This window comes from Haliaeetus albicilla, chromosome 10 (assembly GCF_947461875.1).
Source record: "Haliaeetus albicilla chromosome 10, bHalAlb1.1, whole genome shotgun sequence".
In the NCBI taxonomy this organism is placed as follows: domain Eukaryota; kingdom Metazoa; phylum Chordata; class Aves; order Accipitriformes; family Accipitridae; genus Haliaeetus; species Haliaeetus albicilla.
Genome location: NC_091492.1, coordinates 15815734 through 15829226, shown reverse-complemented (window position 1 = coordinate 15829226; position 13493 = coordinate 15815734). Strand labels below are relative to the sequence as shown.

The following is a 13493-nucleotide window of genomic DNA, read 5'->3' as shown; positions in this document are numbered from 1 at the left end:
GCTAGAATTGCCATCTAGATGTTAAAGATAGCAGTCACCACAGATAAGCAGTTATCAGGTGTGCAAATTAGTTTGCATATAAAATAGCTCTTGACAGGTCCCAAAATTAAAAATGCCTGGTTCCTTGTGGTTCTATTTAGTCTTACTGCACCAGAGACCCCCATCTGAAAGTTGTCTCCTTACTGATTTGGGACATAATGGAGAATTAGATTAATGATAGCTGGGATAGTAGTATAATATAGGATCTTAGGAAGGGGAGAAATTACAGCCGCCTTTGTCTGAGCATCAGTACGTGACTCTGGGAGAGTTTTGTGCCACAAGCTGGATTTCTTGTAAGGACTGTAAAAACTTGTCAGGGCAATTGACGTTATCAATCAAAGGTATTTTTCTGCATTTGAATGAGAAGAAGCTATAAAAATACAGTTAGAATTTGTTTAGAGAGAAGAGTTTGTGCCCATACTGGAGAATGCTGAGCAAGGAAACCACTCTGAAGGGATGCTTCTCTGTTTCTGAGTAATTGGGCTGCAGGATCCCAAGGCAATTTTTTTGTTATAGAATCTTCCGCACAAAACTATTTGCTGAAATATGTGTATTCCTGAGATGTGTCACCCTGAAAAAAATCAGCGTAGTGTTTCCTGCAATTTAATTTTGTACACATCAACACATTTCTTGATTACACTTCAAGCTTTCAAAAAAGAGGCCAGTGTTTTCCTGCAGTAAAATTAGGATTTAAATCTTCATCCAGTTGTTTTTACACGCAGTACTGCTCTTTGTGGACAGACACAGACAATGTGCACATGCCTTGTTCTCTATCCACAGCCCTGGCATATGTTCAATGACATTGTATAGACCAAGACATTAGTGCAATCTCTGGTTTCCCAAATGCTGTCAGATCAGAAAAATGGTTGACCAAGCTCAGGTGACTTATTTTTCATAGTTGTTGGGTTTTGTTTTTTTTTAATAATAGGTCAGAGGAAGAAAAGCCTTGTTATAATCACAATATATGCCATGCATAAACCCAAATTTACAACTGCAGGGGAACACTGTATTCTGGATTACCTGTCAGTTGTAGATAGTGCCTATCACTTCAGACTTACAACGAGGGAGAAATGGAAGGCTGCCTTTCTCTGCTTCCAGGTACTGTTCTATTCTGCAGTGCCACGGTGAAATATTAATTACATTTATCAGAACAGGATTTACCGTGGAATGAATGATTAATTATTTGGCACTGGGATAGATTAAAGTTCTGTCCAGGGTTTATGTGTTCATTAATTACCTGTTAAATCAAAGCGACACTACTTTGGAGGAGGAGCTGTCTTTTCAGCTGTGTTGGTGCATTGGTTTGTACAATGGATTTGGTATTTGAAGGTGCTTTCTGTAACAAAATAATTGTCATGATAATATATTCTACTTCTTAAGCATGAAGAAGAAACCTTTAAGTGTGTAGTGCACAGTTTACTTCCTTGCAGGTCTTACCCTTTTATTTTCTGTCTTGTGTGATGCTTTGAAAGGTCATTGGCATAGGATTTAACGTAATGCATCCTTGATAAATTTTTGCTATCACAGCAGAAGGGATAGGCTGGAATGGATTTACTCATGCCCCTCAGCAGGGGAACCTGCTGTCAAGAGAGCAGGTAAGTGTGAGCCTTCCCTGCTGGATGGTTACCTGCCCAGTACCTCCACTAGTATGGTCATACCATGCCAGAAGTGACATTATACAGTTCATATGTATTCTTTACTTGGATATGACAGCAGGAGGCTTATATTCATGATTGGATCTAAAATACATATCTTAGAGTGTTTCTGAGCTGATGAAATTTTTCAAGTGATTTAGGAAGGCTCCACTTTTGTGTTGACGGTGTCGTGTATGTGGAGATTGTGCTTTGTGGTATTTTCACTTAATTTTTATGGACCTGATGCCAAGATTGACTAGTTACTGCAGTGATTGCTTGGATCTGATAGCACTTTATGCATATAGTGGCACAGACTTGAAGGCTACCAAACAGGTTCAGATTTGCCCTGTTCTGCTTCTCTTAATGCCTTCATTTTCTTACTGGTGGCCATGCTGTTCTTCATTGTTGCTTATATTAAATAGCTGTTGCCCTGAATGGGAGAGTAGAGGGCCTTGTAGTCATATGTGCCATTCAACTCTTAGCTATTTTGTGAGTGATAAAAGCCATCATGTACACGCATTTGTTTTCTTTGTATAAGGAATTCCTGTTTCTCTTCAAAAGACCTGTGCTCACGATGTTCAGTATTTAACAACGTCAATCAGGACACAGTTTGCCACTATGTGACTGAAGGTTTACTAACATAGCCAAGTAAATACCTATCCTTCAGCTTTTTGCTTTCTGTGTTCTTGGCACCATTATACTGCAAGCTCTTGGTGGTCCTGACTATGAACTTTATTGATACAGGAACACTTTAATTCCTTTCAAAAGCAGTGCATACTATTGAGAGTGCAGAATCACAAGCTGTAGGGTTTTAGTGTTTATAAGAGGAGCAGGTGTTGATTAAAAACAGATTCTGTCCAGGTCTACGTGGATGTTGCAACGTGAAGAAAAAATAACAGAACTGGTCAGAAGCCCAGGTACTTCTAGAAATGAAAAATGGAGAAAAAAGGGTAAAAATGTGTGAACACATTTGAAAAGATTAACCTCCCCCAAACACCCACCTCCCCACCTCCCGAGAACTCAGCCGTTCTGGGCATTGCAAGGACCACAGGCAGCAAATGCAATGAGTCGGTTATCCTTTTAGGAAAGCCCTGAAATTCCAGGGCTTGAGAAACAGTATTATGAATGTAGCACTGCTGAGAGATGCTAAAGAACATGTCACGCTGAAGATGTGAAATACCACACTGAATCAATAAATAGAACTCTGACTAACTGGAAACAGTGGTGCAGATTCTCATTTCTGCCTCATTTAAATAAATCCATGAGTATCAGGGATCAAGTTGTGTGTCCCAGTGGTGCTGTGTCATGAAAAGATATTCACTAACCTAAGTGTAGGGGACATTGTGGGGGAACATGCCTTTTCTGCAAAGCAATTCCCAGGTTTTGGAGGCTGCTGGATTTGTGAGTTGTCATATTTATTAGTCAATTCCCAGTGCTCACTGTCATTATTAAAAAAGACAAAACCAGTTTTTGTATCCAGGACTGACTGTGTTGTATTGGTCTGAGTAATAACATTCTTTATTTTTAAGTCGAGAGCATTTTGTTTATGTACTCTGTCCACAAGGGAAAATATACTTCTGCTATTGCTGCAATGCACAAGGGACAGTTAAATCTAATAAGTTAATCTAGACTTTTAGAAACAAAATTAAATTTTCAAATAAAGGCAAACTGACAGCTAAGGCATAAATCTTTTATTTAAAATAGAAAATAACCCCATTCAAATGCAATCAGAGAAGACAGATGTAGGTAAAAAACAAGTAGAGATAGGATATATGGTGCATAAATTTGCTATGTCTGTGTGATAGATCAAACAGGGTGACCTTAAAAATGTTTCTAAAACATCAGCTAAAATATGAAATTTGCATATATTTAAATACTGCTTGTTAATGTAAGATGGACCAGAAAGAATGTTAACACTGAAAGTAAAATACACCACAGGTGTAAAGTGTGCAGCAGAAAGGTCACATTAGCTATCAGAGTGGCTGAAATGTAAATATTTACTATCTTGGAGCTGGCAGGAAGTTCTATAGGTGAGAAATATTATCTTCTACTGTTTAATATATCTTCTCAGGTAAAATATTTAGCCGAAAAAAAGACCTTGATTCAGCAAAGCTCCTAATTAACTAAATGTTTAACTTCAGACATCCTCTTAGATCCAAATTACCTTAATGGGACTACTCACACATGCAGTTTTACTAGAGGCAAGGATACGTCCCTCTGATGAAGCACTTTGTCAAGATCACAGAGGATGCTGTAAAATTTTACCTGCCTTTGGAGTGGTAAAAGGAGCTGTTTATGCTCAGATTTCTCAAGTATTTTTTCATTCTCTTTTTCTGGATGCAAATCTGTGGTAGACTGTTGGGTTTGCTTAAGCGTGGGATCAGATTGCTACTTGGAAGGGAGCATTTATTTCCTATTCAGGAAAGAAAATGTAGCTTTTCAAGAGGACCTGATATTAAATCATAAGGAGCTCTGTGGTGTAAATACTCTCCTTGGACAAAAAGGTGCCTGGGGTTTCTTGATTCCTGCTCTGTCATTCTCTGCTGGACACCTTTTCCTCTGTCACCCTGTCCTCACAGCAATGCATAAGCCATGCTGCTTCCTGGGGTAGGACGCGTTTAGATTCAGTCCCCCCAGGTGTCTGCAGTGAGTCTCCAGCTTTTTCATCATACCCTCAGATTGGGAATTTTTCCAACTACGTAGGCTCTTCTCATTCAGCTCCAGCGCTTTTAAAGACTTTGAGACTGGCTGGTCCATCTGGTCATCCCTAGAAGTACACGGTAATTATCTCCTGGTTCTTAATAAATCTGGGTTTTCTAGAGATTTCTGCTGTAATTGGATCAGTCATTAATGTAGCCCAGATTTCTCAGAGTATTCTGCTGAGATTACATCTGTTCCAATACAGTGACCCAGTTAGAGCCAAGATACCTGTGTGACTATGAAAAAAGAAATCCATTTGTAAAATGTTATAAACATTCTGACATACAATTTCACAGTAAAAGAAATGTAGTGATGCTGATAGCATCATCCAGCCCCTGGGAACAGCAGGTGGATGTGTGGGTGGCTTTCCCAGCACTCCAGACATGGACACAGGTACTGATAGGCACAAGGGGATTTATCCTTTCAATTTGCTTGTTTGATGTTTTGTTCTGTTGTTTTGTTAGCTCATTAATGTTCTTTTATGTGAGTTTTGTGAATGATTTGCTTTTAAGGTAGTATAATTCTGAAAGGTCTTTTTTGTATTCATTTCTAGGAAGAGTGTAAGTTCTTCAAGTCATTGATTAGTGACAAATGCCATCTTTTGAGAAGTTCTCTTAATCTTTGGGATGTCTGTTTTGAAGGTCACTTCCATTTATTAAAGGATTGCAACTGTACACCTGAATATTTCATGAATTGTCAGTATTGTTTCTAGCTTTTGCAATACTTCTCCATAGGAAAAAAGTCAGATAACAAAAAGATTTATAAAACGTTGCCCAGAAAGCTACACACTGACCTAATATTATATTGTCATAGGTCAAGCTGGACTGTTTCTGTAACATTTGTATTACATAACACAGGACAAATCAAAGTTTGCGGTGGCATATATATGCATTATGGGAACACAGTCTTCACACTGAGCGTCAGCTGTGTGTGGTCGTTCAAGTTGTATGTATAGACCTCTGGTAACAGCTGCAGCATATAGGGTGAAAGCACAAAACCAAACAGCAATAGAAAATAGCCAGAGGGGCTTGCAATAAAATTGTGTAGATTAATCACTGGACTCCCTTGAATGAGTGGCATGCTACAGATCTGGGGCCCCTTTCTTTGGCCTCAGTTGTTGAGCAGTGTCATTCTCTGTGTAAGGCAGGATTTGGTGCATCATAAAAAGCACAAGTGTCTCACTGTTCCTTGCTGAGGGCTCTTCCTGCACATGGCAGGGGTCTGTTGTTCAATAACAAAGGTCTTAGACTCAGTCTCCACTGATCCGTGTTTACCGTTGAAGAGAAGGACCTTCACATTGTGGGATCATTAAATCCAGGTCATCTATAAAAGGTTTGGTCTGTGACAGAAACTTTTCTGTATGTTGTTATAATCAAACATGCCTTGGCAGGAGACATTTTAGAAATGCTGCTTGCAAGAATTCATTAGAGTAAAATTTAAAATTTGCCCTGTACTCCCAGCACTCTGAAAACTGACCTCTGCTTCCAGGAATATATGCACTTCATTCACATACTGTTTTCTTTAAACGCTGACTTGAAACATCTGACAGCTTTGTAGACTGATTGGGGTTTTAGAATCATTAGAGCTTCCTAATATAGGGAAATTAGGTTCATTTGTTTACAAGAGGCCTGTTCAAAAAATGATATGCTGTTCCAGTGTGGTCTTTCCTATAGATTAGCCACAGTGGAGTATGTGTATCGGGGCAGCCAAAATACAAGTAGACAATTAGCTTTTCTACCAGAGACTAGTTTTGTTAACATTGCCTTGATTTGACAGCTGGAATAGATGAATGTCATTACTGACCTTTTCAATTTTACAGCTTCTTCACTTTCATAATTCCAAGTCCTGCAGCTGCAGCATGGAAATGAACTTTAATAATGTTCCCCAAACTCTTGAAAATGTGTTACTTAACAGTTACATTTTACAATACTCTAAACAACATAAACCTTTCATATCTCTGCTTTTAAAACCATAGACTAAATGCAATTAGCATTAGCAATTATGTGGTGGACATTTCTTGACTGCTTTTGTGGAGCAGATCTGAATAATCAGACATTAGATATCCACATTTCATTATGATTTATGACGATGGAAAAAATTATTCTGCCCTGAGTTTTAATTATTGCTGGAAGATATTCTCTAGGTTCTGCTATAAATGCTTTTCATTTAATGTTACAGGGTCAGATACCGTTCACTTTATTGATGTGAATAATTCTACTGAAGCTAATATAGGTAAATATAAAGAGCAGAAACCAGTTATACAATGTAAATTCCAGAGGTGTGATTTTGTAAGCTATGGTATTCCGCTGAAATCGAAGTAATGACATGATGTCTCTAGATGAGACTCTGTTGTTCTTAATTTAGTTAATCACAGTCTGCATTTATGTTAATTAAATTCAAGTTAAAAAAAGAAAGGGTTAGAGGGGATACCATCACTATGGAGAATATGAGATTAAGCAACTTTAACTTAAAACTATTATTATGGGGTTTTTTTGTCTTGTATACAAAGTAAGACTAGTTCAGGTTTAACTACAGACATTAGGTAAAGCTATAGGATTCAAAATTGGGAAGTAAGGTGAAATTGCACAGCATAGCAAAGCCAACCATAGAAACAACAGGGATCCAAACTGTTAGTGATGTTACTTGATGGGCTGTGGGGCTGACTGGGGACCATTAGTTATTGTGGCTGCAGGGCTTGCAGAGAAGCTCACCAGCAATGACCTCTTGCTCCTCCTCCTGCCAGACAGCCTGGTAAAGTCCACAGTGTATTAACCACTTTTTAATATATTCTTATAGTCCTTTTGAAAGGCTCATTTCAAAGCTCTCACGTAGCTAATGGGCTGAGCCTCTTCTGAGAGTTCAAATATCCTAATGAGATTAACTCATTAAATAACTGCCCATCACTTAGTTGCTGATAGTCTGATTCGTTTGTGGCACTGGAAGAGAGAGCTGCCTGTGAAAATGTTAGCACTGCTTGGAGATGATTTCTCTTTGAATATTTTTAGATTATTACATTTTCCACCCTAGATAAGTCAGTATCATTTCCCCTGTCACACAAATGGATTGGACTGTGCGGTAACACTCTTTCTTCCTTCAGGTTGGTCAGGCAAAGGTGACAGGTTTTGCCACCATGACATTACCTCCTTCCTTAGGAGGGAGACTTAAGCCTCCCTGTGACTAATTAGTTGTGTCTGAGGGGATGGATTTGTTGGTGCTCACGCAAGCAGAATGGCACAGATGCCTTCCACAGAGCTCAAGGAAGGAAAAAGTAAAATAACTTCACCTCAAATTTTCCAAATTAAACAAAAAACTCAAATAAAATACACATGTAAATATTTATGAAAGAGCAAAAACCATGGCAGAAAACACAGAATAGTGCTAAACCTGCATACTGGTGTCAAGTGGCAGGAGATGTTACCTCCCTTTAACAGAGGTGGTCTGAGTCTCACTTCTGCTGCCTTATTTGTGTCCCAGTGGTCAGGGAAAGCTTAAGAATGAGTGGCTTTTTAGGGAAAGGCCAGAAAGGAGTTTGGTTTTGGAAAGCCTCATGCAGGGAGCAGATAAGCCTTGGCGTGGAAGTGGGTGGCAGAGGTTCCAGGAAGCAGTCCAGGCAATGCAACCTGGTTTGGCTGCTGAGTTACACTAGTTGCTCCAGTTTCAAGAAACAAATGTTGTGTCCCTAGACAAAGGACTCAAGTTATGCCAAGCCTGGGAGATTCCTTTGAAGAACTGGCTGGCCCCTTGGGTTGCTGGCATGCTTTAGCTTTAACAGGCATGGGAGTTTCCAAGCAAGCTTGCTCACAGAAGTCCTTAAAAGAAACAAGTAGCTGTTGCTGTGACCTTGCACACGCAAATGGGTAGTGGCTTGCAGGAGCAGCCTTTGGGAAAATAGCAAGGAGCCCCATGTGCAAAGCTCTAATTTGAGAAGTCCCTACATATCACAACCAGCACATAGCCACATCGCTTTAAGGCGTGATTTGAATGTTCTCAACAAGTTGGGATCTTTCCGTCTGGTTAATCAACCCACACTTGAAAATTAGACGTGTGCTATTATGATGACAGATTAAGACCACGCTGGTATTGTGATGACACTAGTGTATAATCAACAACTTCATTTATAGCTCTTAAGGATATAAAACAGTATTAGGTGCAATGCTTAAAAGATATGAGATGTATTTTTCTTATAGGCTATGCTTCTCAAGTATTTGTCTACACACAGTCTTTCTCATTGCTTCTAAAGAAAGCTCTGGTTTCTTGATAGTAAGCTGTCCAAGAAACCTGAAGGGTGCTCTTTAACACTTCTCAGTGGCATGAGTGTCTTGCTTTTCACGTTTTTTTTTGGTGAGCAAAGCTGGTCAAAATTTATGGATTGGAAAATAAAATGTGAAAGTTTTGACTGTTGGTGGAGAAAAAAATAAAAATATCTCCATTACATTTTTTTCCCTGTTCTTAACCCATTCTATTATTGGTTAAACTATTTAAAATAATATTTTGACTGTTGTATTAGGGTAGAAAGTAAGAAAAAAGGGAAAGGTTTTTGTCTTGTCTTTTTGCAGCCATGGTCTCTGGTTACTGTCAGTGATAGACAGTGATAGAGGGACACAGAAAGATTCTTAATTGTCTGCACAAGGACTTGGTACATGTTTATCTCTAAGGTGAACAATATCCAAACTATTGAACCTATTAAAATAAATCCTTCTTAGGTTTGGAGGTTTGGTGGTTTTTTTGTTGTTGGGTGTTTTTTTTTACTTAGTTGAATAAGTCATTTGAAAACAGAGCAATGCGTTTTGAGCATAGCCCTATGGTTTGCTTAGTCAAATTGTTAGACACACTGTCCGCTATTTAATACATTACTGAACAGCCTAGGCTGTGACCCTAAGCACCAAATGTTGGAGCCTAAATCACACATACTTATACTTTTTTTGCATTGTAGGCTAATGTGGTGTACTCCAGAACTGTCCTCCGCATTCTTGGAATGCAATGATTGCAATGCAAAAGTGGAAATGTCTCAGCTTCCTAAGGGTGGAACTTGTTTGGGCCCAGTCAGATGAAACAGCAGGCAATGTCTGTTCAGATGCAGCAGCACTAGTAAATAAAACAAAATAGCAGCAATACTTCATTGCTCATTTTTGCTTGCTGTAGACTTGTTTCAAAGACAGCAGAAGGAAATGGGAAAGGAGGGAAACTGCCAAAGTCACATCTGTACCTAACTGTGTCTAACATTATCTTTTATGTCAAATCATTATTGTACCCAGGAAAAACCACTGGTGTTTAGTGCCAGCTGTCTGCTTATTACAGCAAAGGAACTGGGAGAAGACATCAGGAAAAAGGCAATCGTTAAAGAGATATGGTACCTCTGTCTTGACACTTTTAGGTAGCAGTGTCACTTTGGGATAGTGGGCAGGAGGCAGTGTGGTGTGGAGCTAGGAAGCACATGGTAATCACTTGGCCACACAGCTGAGTTGTGACAGCAGAGCTCACTGCCAGTCCACATGCCGGGAGGGAAAGGGCAGCAGGACTACTTTGGAAGAGCGTCCAGTGCAGTTGCTCAGGACGGGCCCTGACAGTGGGCATCCCACTACTGCCTTCTGTTTGCTTCAGTGATGAAATTTGTTGACTCAGAATTTTGATCAATATTTAATGTGAGAGACAGCGTGTTGATGCTGATTTAAAAAAGAAGTGAATGTACACTGTTATCTCTGTGCTTTCACAGATATGAATGATGGCACATTTCAGTATTACAATCAGTTTCTCTGGGAAAGGATGTGTTCAGCCCAGGATGCAGCCCATGGTGTGAGGTGTGCTCTGGAAATGCAAAATAACAGCAGCTTACATTAATAGCATAAACCATTGATTACATGCGCTTTGATGTGAAGAACCACACTGCCAATTGAACTTGTAGCTGTAGTCAAGGACTGATTCACCACGTGATCATTTTTAGCCAAGCAGCTTCTGAATCATGGGCCTATAATTGCTTTGGATTCCTGTTATTGATCTCTTATGTCAAAATAATTGAACTTTATGGCTGACTTCTGATGCTTATTGAGAAATAATATAATTACTTCCAACCAGCTGCAAGTCAATAGAAGTTGAGTACATACCACTACTCAGAGTGCTTGATATATAAATTTCCTTCCAAATAAACACAAGACCTACAATATATTAGTAAATCCAGGAGTCTGGATGCATGGTCCTAAGTTACATAATAACGTCGCCTAATATTTGTAATACCTGGAATATCTGTTTTGCATTTGTATATAAAATGTACCTACTTCAACCCTAACCCTACAAGCTGCAGAAACTGCTGTGCCTGCAGAGAGCCACAGCAGGGTCTGCACTGATGCAGCAGTCTGACATGCAGAACAGGGATCAAGGTCCTGTTGGCCAAGCAAATGCTATGAAGTGCTGGGAGCCACCATGTTTTATTGTGCTGAGGCTGACTGGGACATGTTCTATAAAACACCAAACTCTTCTGTTTCCATTTGAAGTTTACACCAGTCTAGAAAATCCTGTACTGTATATCACTTTCTTTTTTAGCTTTGCTTTTACTCTTTTGTTTATACAAATGAACTCTCTGGAGCCTTATTTATAAGACTCTGTATTCATGACACAGACATCCTTGTTCTCCTTCAGAGACGGTCTTCAGAGTAGACATACACATGTAGTCTCTTCTTCAAAAAGCTGATACTTCTATGATTTCACAAAACCCTAACATTTTTGTTGACTACAGGATGGTGACAAATAAACAGTTGCAATCCTTTTGAACAAGCAGTTTAAAAAAGCTCCCCAATAAACTGAAACTCTTTTCTAGAGTGACTTAAGTCAAGAATTTTCACACCCCACAGCTGATGGGGAATAGACTATACAGCATATATATGCACACACACAGAGCTGGCAAGGTACTTAAGTGATAATGTTTTATGTGACGGTAATGAAGACTTCGTGTTGCCTAGTTGAATAGCTTTAGCTGTCCATTTCTAGATCAAATCCTATCTGAGAAAGCTCATTAGCTTTACTGTGTCTTGTTTCCTATGTAATCACTGTGCTGCGAGTACTGGTTTTATTCACTCCTGCATTTCTTTAAATATTGTTTTAGTAATTCTCTTTCCTTAAGGGGAAGGAAGCATTAATCAGCCTGTGCATTTAGTACCTACTTACATTAATATCTACACAATACAGTGATTTAGAATTCTTTACACCTTTTTGCAGATTTTTCATTATATTTCTCGGTGTCTTGAGGATGCCTTTCCTCATGATACTTTACAATAAACCTTTGCAAAATTAATAGCTTTCATTATGGAATCAATGATATTCCCTCTAAACTTCAGGGGCAATGTCAAAGAAAAGCTACTATAATTGCTAATGCTGAGCAGTTTTTTATGACCAAACTCAACTTCCCAGATGTCACAGCAATACAGCCATCAGCTTCCTCAGCACTTTTGCCCTCCCTTGTCACTGTGGTTCTTTCTCAAGAAAGTGATTGTCAGCCATGTCTTTTTCTGTTCATATGTCTTTACTCTGTTTTCTGTTCAAATTCAACCTTAAAGCTACCCTTTTCAGCAGAAATGGTCTCAGGTTTACACTTGTGACTCTGCATAGCAGGAACCCCTGACCACTGCCTCTCCTAAAGCATGATTATAAGGATTAATTTTAATTCTGAAGCACAAAAAGTAGTTATTAAGGACTTGATGTATGAATTTTAATTCTAGATTTTTGTTTTTTTTTCAGGAAGATCTACCATGCAGACACAGAATACTGCCTGTGACCAGCCCAGTCTACGCTCTACTCTTCTGAGTATTATCTTAGGTGTCAGACATTTTAATTTGAAGTAGCACCCATAATTGCATTTTTAAGAAGCCAAATCCAGCATGCTTACCAGGACCAGCCCCTGGGATGCTTGCTGCTTGCACTGGTTGGGTCCAGATGTAAGTGTACTGTTCAGTTTGATCCTGGCTGAGACTGTGGAGCCCAGAGAGTTACTTACCTCTGGGGCCCAGAGGAAATGGCTGGGCAGAGGACTTCCCCAACTACTGTGCTGGCTGTGGACACATGCAAGTTCCTCAAAGTTCTGTTCAAGATTAAATTAGGCACATTCATTGTTTCTGAACGTGGGCCTTTGTTCTTATGTGTTTATGTATACCCGCAACAGAAGTAGTATGGACTAATAGGTTTGGTAAAAGGCTTATAAACTAACAGGTAGAAGTACTCAGCAGCTGTTCATTAAATGCAGATAGTGTGGCTGTTCCACTTTTCAAGGTTTTACCAAGGTGCAAAACTGCATCAGCCTGTCTCTGTCTCATAGAGACACATGGTTTCTTCCACTTCCATTTTTTAAGGTAATACTTACATTAAGCTCTGATTCACAGGAAAATGCAAATGAGATCCTAAAAGTTTGTCAGCATTTCGATATTCTCTTGATTAAAAAAAGTTTAACTTGTTCTTACTTTTTTTAGTACAGAAATAGACATCTGAGTCACTAATTTGTTGCCCTCTTTGAGGCTGTTGAAATGTAAAAGAGATGAGTTAGCAGCCCCTGGCAGTGGGGGCTATAATGGAAATGCTGACAGACTTATTTATAGTGTGGTCATGCTACCAGGCATTACAATTACATTTCACTCAGGCAAGTTACTTTGATTTCTTTAAGTGACATCTGTAGTTAAACAGCTCTTTAAAGCTCATCTTAACACCGAACATGTTTAGATGATTGAATTTTTGTCACAACCAGGGCACCATACCAGTGGTTATCCTGATGCTCTGTTTTACTTTAAAGGCCTACAATTGTCTTATCTCATTCCCTGCCTTAATTACTTTAAATGTACTGACAAGCACAACTGACCAATTAATAGTGCTTTTTCTCATCTTATCTCATTTGTTATCCATGATGCTCTTCCATGTTGTAATTACTTTTCAATTTTTCATGACTCAAAATAGGAGATGTACATAATGAATACAAATAGCAAATTGATTAAATGTAACATGCATTGTAGCACCACCAAGACTGTCATTTGTTATTAATGAGAGAGATTTGTCAGGTTCTTGTGAAAAGGCTTGTGACACACAGCAATCCAAACGTAATAGCTGTAAGACTGTAGCTGACCTTCAGCTGTTTAATTGTCATGC

General features: G+C 39.0%; 1 long non-coding RNA gene across 1 annotated transcript in view; it reads left to right on the top strand.

Annotated features, from left to right (window-relative positions):
- The window catches only part of LOC138687263 (uncharacterized), a 125869-nt gene extending 112376 nt beyond the window's left edge, over positions 1–13493 (top strand). Inside the window, exon 8 of the long non-coding RNA XR_011326526.1 lies at positions 12102–13493. This is a non-coding gene — a long non-coding RNA (uncharacterized lncRNA). The remainder of the gene's footprint in view (positions 1–12101) is intronic.